Here is a 15,097-nt window from a genome sequence, read left to right as displayed (position 1 = left end):
CTTAACCCAACACCTAGCAACATCATAACCTGGTCTATACTGAGTTTATACTGTAGTGACCTTAACCCAACACTAAACCTGCTTAAAACTTCACATGGATATCCAACACAACTCCATCAAATATACTTAATAAAGGGGCAATCTGGGATTCAAACAACAAAGCGGCCAGCACCCTGCCACTTGGACAATCCCAGACTTCTCTTTCTTTAACCATGGACCCATAATCATTACAACTAATGTTCAACATGGATGTATGTCTGGTTCTGACAGACACAGTTGATTTTCATAATGCACCCTACATTGTTCCAGCTCTTCAATGGATCTGATGACCTTTGGGTCACCATAGCACAGTCCTTCATGCCAAATAAGTTGTTTAAAATTACATTGAATAACTGATAATTAAGCATATATTAATAGACTATTCATAAATAGTGTACATAGTATTAATACATTATTATTGTCTTATTTGTAACATTTATAAAGCATTTCTAAACATTATAACCATTACAATTCTTAAGCATTTATAACAAATTCATTAAAAAAAAACATTTATTGACATTTATAATGGCCTATTCATGAGCGTTGTTATAAAGTGTAACCAAATCATCTGGTTCAACAACACAGAGAACCAGGTGGTCCACTCACTGGGTAGTAAGTTGTCCCATCAACCCACTCCCAAACTCCCTCTGTATATCTATCATGAAGTAGTGAGGTGTCCCATCATCCCACTCCCAAACTCCCTCTGTATATCTGTCATGAAGAAGTAAGGTGTCCGATCAACCCACTAACAAACTCCCTCTGTATATCTGTCATGAAGTAGTAAGGTGTCCCATCAACCCACTCCCAAACTCCCTCTGTATATCTGTCATGAAGAAGTAAGGTGTCCGATCAACCCACTAACAAACTCCCTCTGTATATCTATCATGAAGTAGTGAGGTGTCCCATCATCCCACTAACAAACTCCCTCTGTATATCTGTCATGAAGTAGTAAGGTGTCCCATCATCCCACTAACAAACTCCCTCTGTATATCTGTCATGAAGTAGTAAGGTGTCCCATCAACCCACTCCCAAACTCCCTCTGTATATCTGTCATGAAGTCCTATCCAGACTTCCCTGCTCAAGCCATGGATAAATACCTGTCATTTGGGACAAGGAAAATATCACCCATTTAATGAACAACGTTCAAAACAGAACTACTTTCAAACCGTTTTTTCCTGCTACATTCAATCACGTTCTATCCAAAGCATTTAGTAACTGTCACAACTCTAAAAAATAAAAAATAATAAAAAAACGGTTGATTTGGGATACAGTGATATGATGTTAGGAATGGAGGTAGATAAGTGGATTATGCCAGGGAAACAGGTTGCATCCAAATAATATCTCCTTTCTCCTGTAATGTGCACTTGTTCACTTCCCTTCATGGATTTGAAAGGAAATGACGGGTATATAGAAACTCCCTCCATGCCTACACCAACCCAATGCTTTTACATTTGAGGAGAGTAGTGAACGAGTGCACACTTCAGGAGGGAGAGATTTTGGAGACAAAACCTGTCTATTTCCACTACTCACATCCTACAACTAGGGGGCAGCAGCAGGCAGGGACAGGTATCCACATCCTACCACTAGGGGGCAGCAGCAGGCAGGGACAGGTATCTACATCCTACCACCAGGGGGCAGCAGCAGGCAGGGACAGGTATCTACATCCTACCACCAGGGGGCAGCAGCAGGCAGGGCCAGTTATCTATATCCTACCACTAGGGGGCAGCAGCAGGCAGGGCCAGGTTCTTGGAGGACTGGGCCTTTAAGGAAGACTGATTTCTCACCAGGGTTGAGGTCAATTCCATTCAGTCAAATCAAAATCAAATGAAATGTATGTATAAAGCCATTTTTACATCAGCAGATGTCACAAAGTGCTTATACAGAAACCCAGCCTAAAACCCCAAACATTTACATTTACATTTAAGTCATTTAGCAGACGCTCTTATCCAGAGCGACTTACAGTTAGTGAGTGCATACATTATTTTTATATACTGCCCCCCCCATGGGAATCAAACCCACAACCCTGGCGTTGCAAACGCTTTGCTCTACCAACTGAGCTACATCCCTGCCGGCCATTCCCTCCCCTACCCTGGACGACGCTGGGCATATTGTGCGCCGCCCCATGTGTCTCCCGGTCGCGGCCGGCTACGACAGAGCCTTGATAGACAGCAAGCAATAGAGATTTGGAAGTCAATTCAAGGAACAAACTGAAATCCACATTTTCTCAATTCTGATTTTTTTTTTTTCATAATTGGTCTTTGGACCAATCAGATCAGCTCTTTTGCCAATAATGGCGAAGGTGCATGAAGATGGCGGCCCTCATGTACTTACCACAAACACCTAATTTGCTAAGTTTGCCGTATTGTACAGTGCTCTCCATTACTCTTTTTTTGTATTGGCATTAGCACAGTATACATGATCCCACTTCTAGCTCCAAGACAGCGGAAATTTGAAAAACAAAAAAGTAGATTGTGCTGCTTTATAGGCACAATGAACCATGAATTCCTCGATCTTTGTGTACCTTCACCATTGGGTTAAAAATCAGAATTGAGCTGCCAGATAAACAGCCTGAGAGGAACATTGTGGAATTGGAATTTCAGTTTATTTCTTGAAATGGAAATGACCCAACCCTGTTGCTCTGAGGTGTGGATGATTGACAGGTGATTACTGATCAGAGAAGCAATATGAAAGTAGCCTCCCAACCAGGTGGTTTTCCTACAGTTTGTTTGGATCTCTTTTGTTCGGCAAGTTTTTTTGTTTTGCTTTTCATACATTGTGATTTTGTCACCAGAGAGGTGTCTTGTCCTTCTAGATTCCATGTTAATATTAGATAAAGTATAAAACAGAGAAGTGTCTTGTCCTTCTAGATTCCATATTAGATAAAACAGAGTACAAAACAATAATGTACTAGAAAGGAAGTGTCTTTAATCTAGGTTAAATGGAAACAGTAACATTCATACTCTATCCATAAGTGGCAGAGAAGTGTCTTGTCCTTCTAGATTCCATGTTAATATTAGATAAAGTATAAAACAGAGAGGTGTCTTGTCCTTCTAGATTCCATATTAGATAAAACAGAGTACAAAACAATAATGTACTAGAAAGGAAGTGTCTTTAATCTAGGTTAAATGGAAACAGTAACATTCATACTCTATCCATAAGTGGCAGAGAAGTGTCTTGTCCTTCTAGATTCCATGTTAATATTAGATAAAGTATAAAACAGAGGTGTCTTGTCCTTCTAGATTCCATGTTAATATTAGATAAAGTATAAAACAGAGAGGTGTCTTGTCCTTTCTAACTAAAAGTTACAGCGTATTTAAAGGGATGTCTTAAGATAAATGTGCTGAAAACCCTATTGAATGAAAACTCCACGAGAAAAACGGTTAGCCAGCAAATGGGAGGATTTTCAGTGGTTGAATGAAATGTATTCAGAACACACAAGGAAGCCACACCTGCAGAGCACATTCGGCGACTGAATAAGGTCAGTGTGAATACTAAATAATGAGAAGTCTTAGGAAAAGGCATACATTCCTGAATCAGAATCGGCCACTTTCCATAGATTACGTAACCCACCTAGTGGTCAATTCTGGTACTGCTATACCTTTACTGATAAGGACTATTTTCTATCTATTATCTAAAGAGTTATCTAAAAAAAACTGTGCTATGTCAACTAAAAACTGACACCATTTAGAAGGAAAACACTGGAGTGTACCTGACAAGTAAATGACATACCTGGATCACAGTATATAGATGTATTTAATCAGTTGAATGAACACATGTTACATATGGAACAGAATGGAAGCAAAAATAGAAAACTGCTGTCATTTAATATGTATTGATAGCTGTAAAAACTTAACTGTTTAACATCACTGTTTACCTTTATATGCACAATATAATGTAACAAATATAGACCACAGTTAGTCTAGTTAGACCACAGTTAGTCTAGTTAAACCACAGTTAGTCTAGTTAGACCACATTTAGAGTCTAGTTAGACATTTACATTTACATTTACATCATTTAGCAGACGCTCTTATCCAGAGCGACTTACAAAAGACCACAGTTAGAGTCTAGTTAGACCACAGTTAGTCTAGTTAGACCACAGTTAGTCTAGTTAGACCACAGTTAAAGCCTAGTTAGACCACAGTTAGTCTAGTTAAACCACAGTTAGAGTCTAGTTAGACCACAGTTAGTCTTGTTAGACCACAGTTAGTTTAGTTAGACCACAGTTAAAGCCTAGTTAGACCACAGTTATAGCCTAGATAGACCACAGTTAGAGCCTATTAGACCACAGTTAGAGCCTAGTTAGACCACAGTTAGTCTGTTTAGACCACAGTTAGTCTATATAGACCACAGTTAGAGCCTAGTTAGACCACAGTTAGAGCCTAGTTAGACCACAGTTAGAGCCCAGTTAGACCACAGTTAGTCTAGTTAGGCCACAGTTAGAGCCTATTAGACCACAGTTCCACTCCCCTGGGCCTCATGAACGGTAGACAAACTCTACATAGCTCTGGTCTCCTTAAAGCAGGGTTCCCCAACTGGCTTGGCCCGCAAGCAATATTATCTGGCCCCCCAAATCCCCCAAAATTAATTATGAATATTTATTTGATTTTTAAAAAACTATTATAATAAAAAAATCTCGGACCCGAGATGCAAAAACTCCCAAATGCAATGTCCCAAGAAGGAAGTTACCCTACCTAATTAATGCAAAAGTTACATTTTAACTTCATTCATGAGAAGAGAGAGAATGCAGGAGACAGTCAACTAATAAAGCAGGCAGTGGACCATTTTGTGGTGCTGAAACGTAAAGCTGCAACCGCAGAGCATTCAATAGGAGGTGAACAGCGCCTGGTGCTGAAAATATAGCTAACTTGTTATGCAAGTTTTGGACAGCAACAAATGGAGAAAAGCTACACCAGTCGAGTAATTCATTTAAACAATAATCTTCATTTTAATTTGACTTTACAAACAACAAGAGGGCTTAATTGGCGTCTATTTCTTCCGAGGCTAGTCCCATTTAAAATAACTTAACTGGCTGAGGTAGGCTATGAGGCTTAACAGCATCTTTCACAATAAAACACTATATGGCCAAATAGAAGTGGGAAGTTTGTTATTAGTCCTACTTACAATTGCAACTGGCTGAAAATGTAGCATCCTACATAAAACAATCATCTGTCTGAATGTCTGTATCGGGAAAGTCTGCTCCTTTAACGACAGAACAAACAGAAAATACTGTCAGATTGAGACCTAAATATCCCTGGATAAGCACTCACAATAATGTTATTATTTACTAAATACAGTCATATAGGCCACTAAGTGACTTACTCGATGGGAAAAGTTGCATTTCCCACGATCTACGGTTTACACGGTCTGGTGGATGTCGCATAAGATGGGTGTGATTTTGATGCGCAGGCAGTCCTCGATTGACTTATGTGAAAGCCAGTTGCTGTCGTGAGTCTATATTGCGTTCATAGAGGAAAATGAGGACGTGCAGGTGTAAGTCGATCCAAACATTGTTAGCACATAAAGTGCACATTTCTTTATTGTGCCGTATTCCTCTGAGCATGTAACCAAAAACGCACAAAAGGATTCAGCACTCCTGAGCGCATTCCTGATTTGTCTCGATGTCTGGAATTCAATCAGCTCAGTTTGAATTGCGGCATAATCCAGCGAGGGTATCGTTTTCTTAGCAAGGGAGGAGAATTCTCCACCTGGGCTGACTGTGAGAGGATCACGTACAAACGCAATGATATCCTTGGGCATGTTGTAGTCTTCAAATCTGGTGGAGAAGTTGTGCCTCAGCTGCTTGATGAAATCTTCCATCACCTCTGTGACAATGCTGCAGCCTGGTCCCTCTGCCTGTCGTTTCTTCAGTGTCCAAATCGAACAACTCAAGCTTCCTAGTAAAGGCCTCCAGTTTTTCCACCATGTCCACGACATTTTTCCCTCTTCCTAGTAGCTGGAGATTTAACCCGTTTATGTGACAGAATATGTCAGTCAGAAAAGCCTTGTGTGGAGCTTGCAGTCAGCGCTTCAATGTTTCTGCGTCGGTCCTCTGTCTGGGGCAGGAAGGCCACTTCGAAAGTTCCATGCTTGGATTCATAATGACGTCTGAGATTGAATTCTTTGCAAACAGCGACATTTTCATTGCAAATAAGACACACTGGCTTGGCATTGGGAAAATATGGTAAGTTTAACGCATATCGCTCTGTACATTCTTCCTTGAAACTTTGATTTTCATTATCCACCTTTCTTTTGATACTTTTTGAGAGCGACATCTTCTCTTGCTATCAAGCTAATTGTTCTGAACAAATGTTGACGTTAAAAAAGGTAATGTAGCCAACAGTAGGCTACGTTGACCTGTTTCTCCCCACCAATCAACTTACAGAGAAATATATATTTGAATAAAGACATGGTGATTTTATGAGCCTAATCAGATCGAAATTATTATGTTATTGTCACTGAATGTATTATGTACTAATCGGATGTGTTAAAAATACTGTTCAATTTGTAGTGTGGGCCAATTCATTGTGCTAATATAATATACTAATTATGTTCTGGGCTGCCGACTATTATCTCAGAAAGAATAAGGCCCGAGGACAAAACTAGTTGACGAATCCTGCTTTAAATACATCAAATACATATTTGAATTTAGTTACAAATAGAAACAACAACAGCTCAACTCTCACATGGAGTGACATCACATCCAGTGCAACTCCATAATATAGTTCAGTGGTTCCAAAACCTGGGGTCGGGACCCCATGTGGGATCCCCTAAAATTGAAATGGGTCCCCTGAGAAAATCTGTGGGTATAGAATGCAACCTTTTAGTGTCAACTATGGTCATTTTGCACTATAATATGTTTTCACGCCATTATTATGTGTTGGGACAACCTGCAGTACCTAACATTGAGTGAATATGAACACAAAGCATTAACTACTGTAGGGAATATAATTTTCTAGTGTCAATTTGAGGTTGTGTGAATAAAGACGGTGAACCCCTGAGATGGAGGCTTACAGTAGCTATTATAATTACTGTACTTTCTCACAGACCCAGTGTTGTTTAAAACATGGTCCATCCTACCAACTCTTTAATGGGTCTTATGCCGTCTGTGAGATCTCAACATAAGCCCACTTGTCATGCATGTTATTTGGTTGTTCTGTTATCCAATATATACCTGTAAACAATATGGAGAATCAGAGTTTAAAGAAGTAATCTGGTATTCATACAATAACAAAGTGCGGTCATCCCCACCACTATTTTTGGTAAACATTTAAAAAGCAGGATTTATGCTCCTGACAAACAACTTACTTTCTCTTTTGTTCTCGTCCACTAACACCATTTATCCTAGTCCACTAAATGCCCTATACAAGGCACTACTTATATACACTGAGTGTACAAAACATTAAGAACACCAGCTCTTTCCATGACATAGACTGACATGGTGAAACCAGGTGAAAGCTATGATCCCTTATTGATGTCACTTGTTAAATCGAATCAAATTTAATTTGTCACATGCGCCGAATACAACAGGTGTAGACCTTACTGTGAAATGCTTACTTACAAGCCCGTAACCAACAATGCAGTTCAATAAATAGATTTACTAAATAAACTAAAGTAAAAAATTAAATATAATACAATAAATTAACAATAACGAGGCTATATACAGAGGGTACCGGAACCAAGTCAATGTGCAGGGGTACAGGTTAGTCGAGGTAATTTGTACATGTAGGTAGGGGTAAAGTGACTATGCGTATATAATAAATAGTGAGTAGCAGCAGTGTAAAAACAAATCCACTTCAATCAGTGTAGTTGAAGGGGAGGAGACAGGTTAAAGAAGGATTTTTAAGCCTTGAGACAATTGAGACATGGATTCTGCCTTTGAATGAGGTATGGTAGTAGGTGCCAGGCGCACCGGTTTGAATGTGTCAAGAACTGCAACGCTGCTGGGTTTTTCACGCTCAACAGTTTCCCGTATGTATCAAGAATGTTACACCACCCAAAGGACATCCAGCCAACTTCACACAACTGTGGGAAGCATTGGAGTCTGTACTTTGTCAATGTTTTTCTAAGGTTTTGATCAGTGTCCATGGTGTACTGTCGATTTAGGACCAGATAGCACTGCATTTTGTTTTGTGCTTGTATTTCCCAATAGGTAATGTAGTTTTGTTTTGACTGTGTTGTAATTTGGTTTATTCTGATTGATTGGATGTTCTGGTCCTGAGGCTTCAGTGTGTTAGTAGACCAGGTTTGTGAACTCAGCCCCAGGACCAGCTGGATGAGGGGACTATTTTCTTTGCTCAGCTCTTGGCATTGCAGGGCTTGGTAATGATATGACAGGGAGTCACTGTATTTTAGATGTTTCCAAAACTTAATTACTATTTTTTGAGTTTTTATTATTAGTGGGTATTGGCCTAATTCTGCCCTGCATGCATTGTTTGTAGTTTTCCTCTGGACATGTAGGAGAATCTTACAGAAATCTGAATGCAGGGTTTCAATGGGGTGTTTGTCCCATTAGGTGAAATCTTGTTTTGTTCTGCAAGATGAGGATGACCAATCACTTCATGAAGTGCAACTACACCCCACTATAAATCTATGTAAAGCGTCAGCTGCATCTCCACTTGTAGACATACGAGTCTAGATACCCAACACAACAGGCAAAGGTAAGGACGTCTATAAAGTTACTATTACAAGACAAAAGCCTGAACCACATTCTTGTTGTATGTTCTGATATTACACATGGGTGTTTCCAAATTGACAAAGTTTAATATCTGTGAATCTTTTGGAAAGACTGCATATGCAATTTATTTTATACAAAGCCTTCTATAATATGTTTATTGTAATGAGAGTAACTAATGAATACATGTCATTGTTAAATATAGGCGTTATGATAAAGGCATTGTGATAAATACATTATGATAAAGGCATTGTGATAAAGACATTATGATGTTGATATTATGATAAAGGCATTATGATGTTGATATTATGATAAAGGCATTATGATAAAAGACATTATGATAAAGACATTATGATGTTGACATTATGATAATGACATTATGTGGTTGACATTATGCACATTCCTAAAACGGGACTAATATGGATTTAAATATCTAATGCACATTCTGCATTTCTAATGATGGCAATAATTAAATCATTTGAAGCCTGAAGTATAAAAGCTCTCTAACCCGTTCAAAGCTAGAATCCTTAATTGATACAAAAACATTAACCTGCATAGCTGATATTTTGGTGGTGTCGGAGGTGTGTAACTGCGTTGAAGCTGTCAAATCCAGGAGAAGCTGCTCTTGTGTTCATTGTCACGAAGCCATTCCCATCCCACTCGCGTTAGAAGTTCAGAACGAGAAAGTGTAGGCTATATAGAAATTATGACGACCAAATTTAAAATCATTCAACTAAATAATGAAGATTTTTATCAGCCTAATCTAGGTGTAGATTACATTTTACATTGCAGTGATCGAACTCAGAGAGAGAACAACAAAGTGCTGTGATCAGAAAACGGGAGGCGTAGATATCTTTCCATGTTTAGGTGGCTTAGTTTTTGTCTGATTTGTAATGAAAAGCAAAAACGAATTACATTTGAGCGTCTGCATAGGGGGGTAGAAGGATTACTTTATCCTATCCCAGGTATTCCTTAAAGAGGTGGGGTTTCAAATGTCTCCGGAAGGTGGTGAGTGACTCCGCTGTCCTGGCGTCGTGAGGGAGCTTGTTCCACCATTGGGGTGCCAGAGCAGCGAACAGTTTTGACTGGGCTGAGCGGGAGCTATGCTTCCGCAGAGGAAGGGGAGCCAGCAGGCCAGAGGTGGATGAACGCAATGCCCTCGTTTGGGTGTAGGGACTGATCAGAGCCTGAAGGTACGGAGGTGCCGTTCCCCTCACTGCTCCATAGGCAAGCACCATGGTCTTGTAACGGATGCGAGCTTCAACTGGAAGCCAGTGGAGTGTGCGGAGGAGGGGGGTGACGTGAGAGAACTTGGGAAGGTTGAACATCAGACGGGCTGCGGCATTCTGGATGAGTTGTAGGGGTTTAATGGCACAGGCAGGGAGCCCAGCCAACAGCGAGTTGCAGTAATCCAGACGGGAGATGACAAGTGCCTGGATTAGGACCTGTGCCGCTTCCTGTGTAAGGCAGGGTCGTACTCTCCGAATGTTGTAGAGCATGAACCTGCAGGATCGGGTCACCGCCTTGATGTTAGCGGAGAACGACAGGGTGTTGTCCAGGGTCACGCCAAGGCTCTTCGCACTCTGGGAGGAGGACACAACGGAGTTGTCAACCGTGATGGCGAGATCATGGAACGGGCAGTCCTTCCCCGGGAGGAAGAGCAGCTCCGTCTTGCCAGGGTTCAGCTTGAGGTGGTGATCCGTCATCCATACTGATATGTCAGCCAGACATGCAGAGATGCGATTCGCCACCTGGTTATCAGAAGGGGGAAAGGAGAAGATTAGTTGTGTATCGTCAGCGTAGCAATGATAGGAGAGGCCATGTGAGGATATGACAGAGCCAAGTGACTTGGTGTATAGGGAGAATAGGGAGAATAGGAGGGAGAGGGCCTAGAACTGAGCCCTTATGTCACTTTTAGACCACAGCCTTGTCGTTTCTAAAAATACACTCTTATGGACAAACAGACACGTGTTTCACCAGCAGGTGACTCTACACTACAATAAATGGTGATGGGGTCGGGGACTCAGAGAATCAGCTTGTTCCAGAGTGGTTATGATCTGTTCATCTCTGCTGTACTGTGTAGGTTGTGTAGTTCACGGGTTTCACCAGCAGGCGGCGCGATTTTGCATCATTGTGCATGGGAACAAGCATCAACAATAAATCACAGTTCAAACTTGTAGAGTCTGTTATAGTTGTTTTTACCTGTCTGTAGACTGCCGTGCATTTTCCAGGAACCACCAACATATGACCCTCATCTGCAATTGGCCTAAAAGGTATTCACAAGTTGATCATGACATGAAGCAATATAGGCCTATTTCAGCACAGGATGGACAGAGGAACATCAGTCCGTCCAGAGGATCAACTTGATTTTAGGCATAAACTAAATTTGGAAATGTGATCAGTGTGTTGTCAGAATCTCTATCCTGAATATTGTCATCTTAATTCAATCCTTGATCCCAGATATGATACAATACATTCAATCCTTTGTCCCAGATTGGTATCAGGATTACACACACACACACACACACACACACACACACACACACACACACACACACACACACACACACACACACACACACACACACACACACACACACACACACACACACACACACACACACACACTGTTGCCTGCGTCCATCCTGTAACTGAACACTACATATGTGTGTGTGTGTGTGTGTGGTGTGTGGTGTGTGTGTGTCTACGTCTGTGTGTGTGTGTCATGTCAGTGTGTGTGTGTGTGTGTACTGCTGTCACGAAACAACAAGGGCTCCGTATGATGTGCAACAGCCCCATCCTCCTCAACTGTTATTTTAGACTGGTTTCAGATCAGATCATGGTGTATTCTTTGTGATAGAGCTCGGAGGGGTTTTGTCTTGTATTCAGTTGAACACGTGAGTCTGTTGTAGACATTGGGGAATGAAGGCTCTGCCTAGTAACCTGCCTGTAGACACAGTGTTCTTACTGAATGGCACCCTATTCAGACCCCTATGGGCCCATGGTCAAAAGTAGTGCACTACATAGGGAATGGAGTGACATTTGTGACTCAAACACTGTCCTAGCATCTGTTGTCTCTTACTCTTTCCCTATCTATTGCCATAATCAGACTGTGATTAAACCTGGCTCCACATCAGACTGTAATTAAACCTGGCTCCAGATCAGACTGTAATTAAACCTGGCTCCAGATCAGTCTTAATTAAACCTGGCTCCATATCAGCCTTAACTAAACCTGGCTCCAGATCAGTCTTAACTAAACCTAGCTCCAGATCAGTCTTAACTAAACCTGTTCACAGGGAAAAACTAAACTATGGTCTGTTCACAGGGAAATACTAAACTATGGTCTGTTCACAGGGAAAAACTAGACCCCTGTCCCACCAACCCACCCGGGATCTCCCCATCCGCTTGTCACCCCTCTCCTCCCTCCCACCTTCTTAACCCTCTTTATCCCTCTATAAAGAGCTGGGCTGGAGGGGGTGAGGGGAGGGGATGAGGGGAGCGGGTGAGGGGGTGAGGGGAGGGGATGAGGGGAGCGGGTGAAGGGGGGAGGGGAGGGGAAGGGTTGGAGGGGACCTCCCCCCATGCAGACAGATGGAGACCTGAGGCACAGCGCCGGGAGTCCCACTTTGATGCCCCCCTCCTCCCTCCTGGTCTCGCCCTCCTCCCACTCTGTTCCCCCTCACCCCTCCCTCTGTGCTCAGCCAGCAAAAAGAGAGGAGCAGGAACAATCAGATGAAGTTAGTTAAAATAAAAAATAAAGTTAGGCCTTGAGCAGCGCTACAGGGAGAGGAAGCCATGCTCTGTTACTCACAGGGAGAGGAAGCCATGCTCTGTTACTCACAGGGAGAGGAAGCCATGCTCTGTTACTCACAGGGAGAGGAAGCCATGCTCTGTTACTCAAAGGGTGAGGAAGCCATGCTCTGTTACTCACAGGGAGAGGAAGCCATGCTCTGTTACTCACAGGGAGAGGAAGCCATGCTCTGTTACTCACAGGGAGAGGAAGCCATGCTCTGTTACTCACAGGGAGAGGAAGCCATGCTCTGTTACTCACAGGGAGAGGAAGCCATGCTCTGTTACTCACAGGGAGAGGAAGCCATGCTCTGTTACTCACAGGGAGAGGAAGCCATGCTATGTTACTCACAGGGAGAGGAAGCCATGCTCTGTTACTCACAGGGTGAGGAAGCCATGCTCTGTTACTCACAGGGAGAGGAAGCCATGCTCTGTTACTCACAGGGAGAGGAAGCCATGCTCTGTTACTCACAGGGAGAGGAAGCCATGCTCTGTTACTCACAGGGAGAGGAAGCCATGCTCTGTTACTCACAGGGAGAGGAAGCCATGCTCTGTTACTCACAGGGAGAGGATGCCATGCTCTGTTACTCACAGGGAGAGGAAGCCATGCTCTGTTACTCACAGGGAGAGGAAGCCATGCTCTGTTACTCAAAGGGTGAGGAAGCCATGCTCTGTTACTCACAGGGAGAGGACGCCATGCTCTGTTACTCACAGGGAGAGGAAGCCATGCTCTGTTACTCACAGGGAAATACTACACTATTCTCTGTTCACAAGGAAATACTACACAATGGTCTGTTCACAGGGAAATACTACACAATGGTCTGTTCACAGGGAAATACTAAACTATGGTCTGTTCACAGGGAAAGAATAAACTATGTCCATATGCAATGTTATTACTCATAGGAAGAAGACGACCCAGTCCAGATTTGGCCCAATAATACAGTGAAAAAAATAGTGTACATTACTGTTACTCAGAGGGAAAGACAGACTATAGTCCATAACGACTGTATACATTACTGTTACTCAGAGGGAAAGACAAACTATAGTCCATAATGACTGTATACATTACTGTTACTCAGAGGGAAAGACAGACTATAGTCCATAACGACTGTATACATTACTGTTACTCAGAGGGAAAGACAGACTATAGTCCATAACGACTGTATACATTACTGTTACTCAGAGGGAAAGACAGACTGTAGTCCATAACGACTGTATACATTACTGTTACTCAGAGGGAAAGACAGACTGTAGTCCATAACGACTGTATACATTACTGTTACTCAGAGGGAAAGACAGACTATAGTCCATAACGACTGTATACATTACTGTTACTCAGAGGGAAAGACAGACTATAGTCCATAACGACTGTATACATTACTGTTACTCAGAGGGAAAGACAGACTATAGTCCATAACGACTGTATACATTACTGTTACTCAGAGGGAAATACAGACTATAGTCCATAACGACTGTATACATTACTGTTACTCAGAGGGAAAGACAGACTATAGTCCATAACGACTGTATACATTACTGTTACTCAGAGGGAAAGACAGACTATAGTCCATAACGACTGTATACATTACTGTTACTCAGAGGGAAAGACAGACTATAGTCCATAACGACTGTATACATTACTGTTACTCAGAGGGAAAGACATACTATAGTCCATAACGACTGTATACATTACTGTTACTCAGAGGGAAAGACAGACTATAGTCCATAACGACTGTATACATTACTGTTACTCAGAGGGAAAGACAGACTATAGTCCATAACGACTGTATACATTACTGTTACTCAGAGGGAAAGACAGACTATAGTCCATAACGACTGTATACATTACTGTTACTCAGAGGGAAAGACAGACTATAGTCCATAACGACTGTATACATTACTGTTACTCAGAGGGAAAGACAGACTATAGTCCATAACGACTGTATACATTACTGTTACTCAGAGGGAAAGACAGACTATAGTCCATAACGACTGTATACATTACTGTTACTCAGAGGGAAAGACAGACTATAGTCCATAACGACTGTATACATTACTGTTACTCAGAGGGAAAGACAGACTATAGTCCATAACGACTGTATACATTACTGTTACTCAGAGGGAAAGACAGACTATAGTCCATAACGACTGTATACATTACTGTTACTCAGAGGGAAAGACAGACTATAGTCCATAACGACTGTATACATTACTGTTACTCAGAGGGAAAGACAGACTATAGTCCATAACGACTGTATACATTACTGTTACTCAGAGGGAAAGACAGACTATAGTCCATAACGACTGTATACATTACTGTTACTCAGAGGGAAAGACAGACTATAGTCCATAACGACTGTATACATTACTGTTACACAGAGGGAAAGACAGACTATAGTCCATAACGACTGTATACATTACTGTTACTCAGAGGGAAAGACAGACTATAGTCCATAACGACTGTATACATTACTGTTACTCAGAGGGAAAGACAGACTGTAGTCCATAACGACTGTATACATTACTGTTACTCAGAGGGAAAGACAGACTATAGTCCATAACGACTGTATACATTACTGTTACTCAGAGGGAAAGACA

The 15,097-nt window shown here is 41.7% G+C and overlaps 1 protein-coding gene across 1 annotated transcript in view; it reads left to right on the top strand.

Moving 5' to 3' along the window:
- Positions 1 to 8,651: 8,651 nt before the first annotated feature.
- Positions 8,652 to 15,097, top strand: part of LOC121554499 (ecto-ADP-ribosyltransferase 4) — an 18,218-nt gene continuing 11,772 nt past the window's right edge. Inside the window, exon 1 of the mRNA XM_045226993.1 lies at positions 8,652 to 8,696. The gene's annotated coding sequence lies outside the window, so the exon portion shown is untranslated. The remainder of the gene's footprint in view (positions 8,697 to 15,097) is intronic.

This window comes from Coregonus clupeaformis, chromosome 18 (genome assembly GCF_020615455.1).
Source record: "Coregonus clupeaformis isolate EN_2021a chromosome 18, ASM2061545v1, whole genome shotgun sequence".
Lineage (NCBI taxonomy): Eukaryota > Metazoa > Chordata > Actinopteri > Salmoniformes > Salmonidae > Coregonus > Coregonus clupeaformis.
The sequence above is the reverse complement of the archived record's forward strand: the minus strand, read 5'-3'. Positions and strand labels throughout refer to the sequence as shown.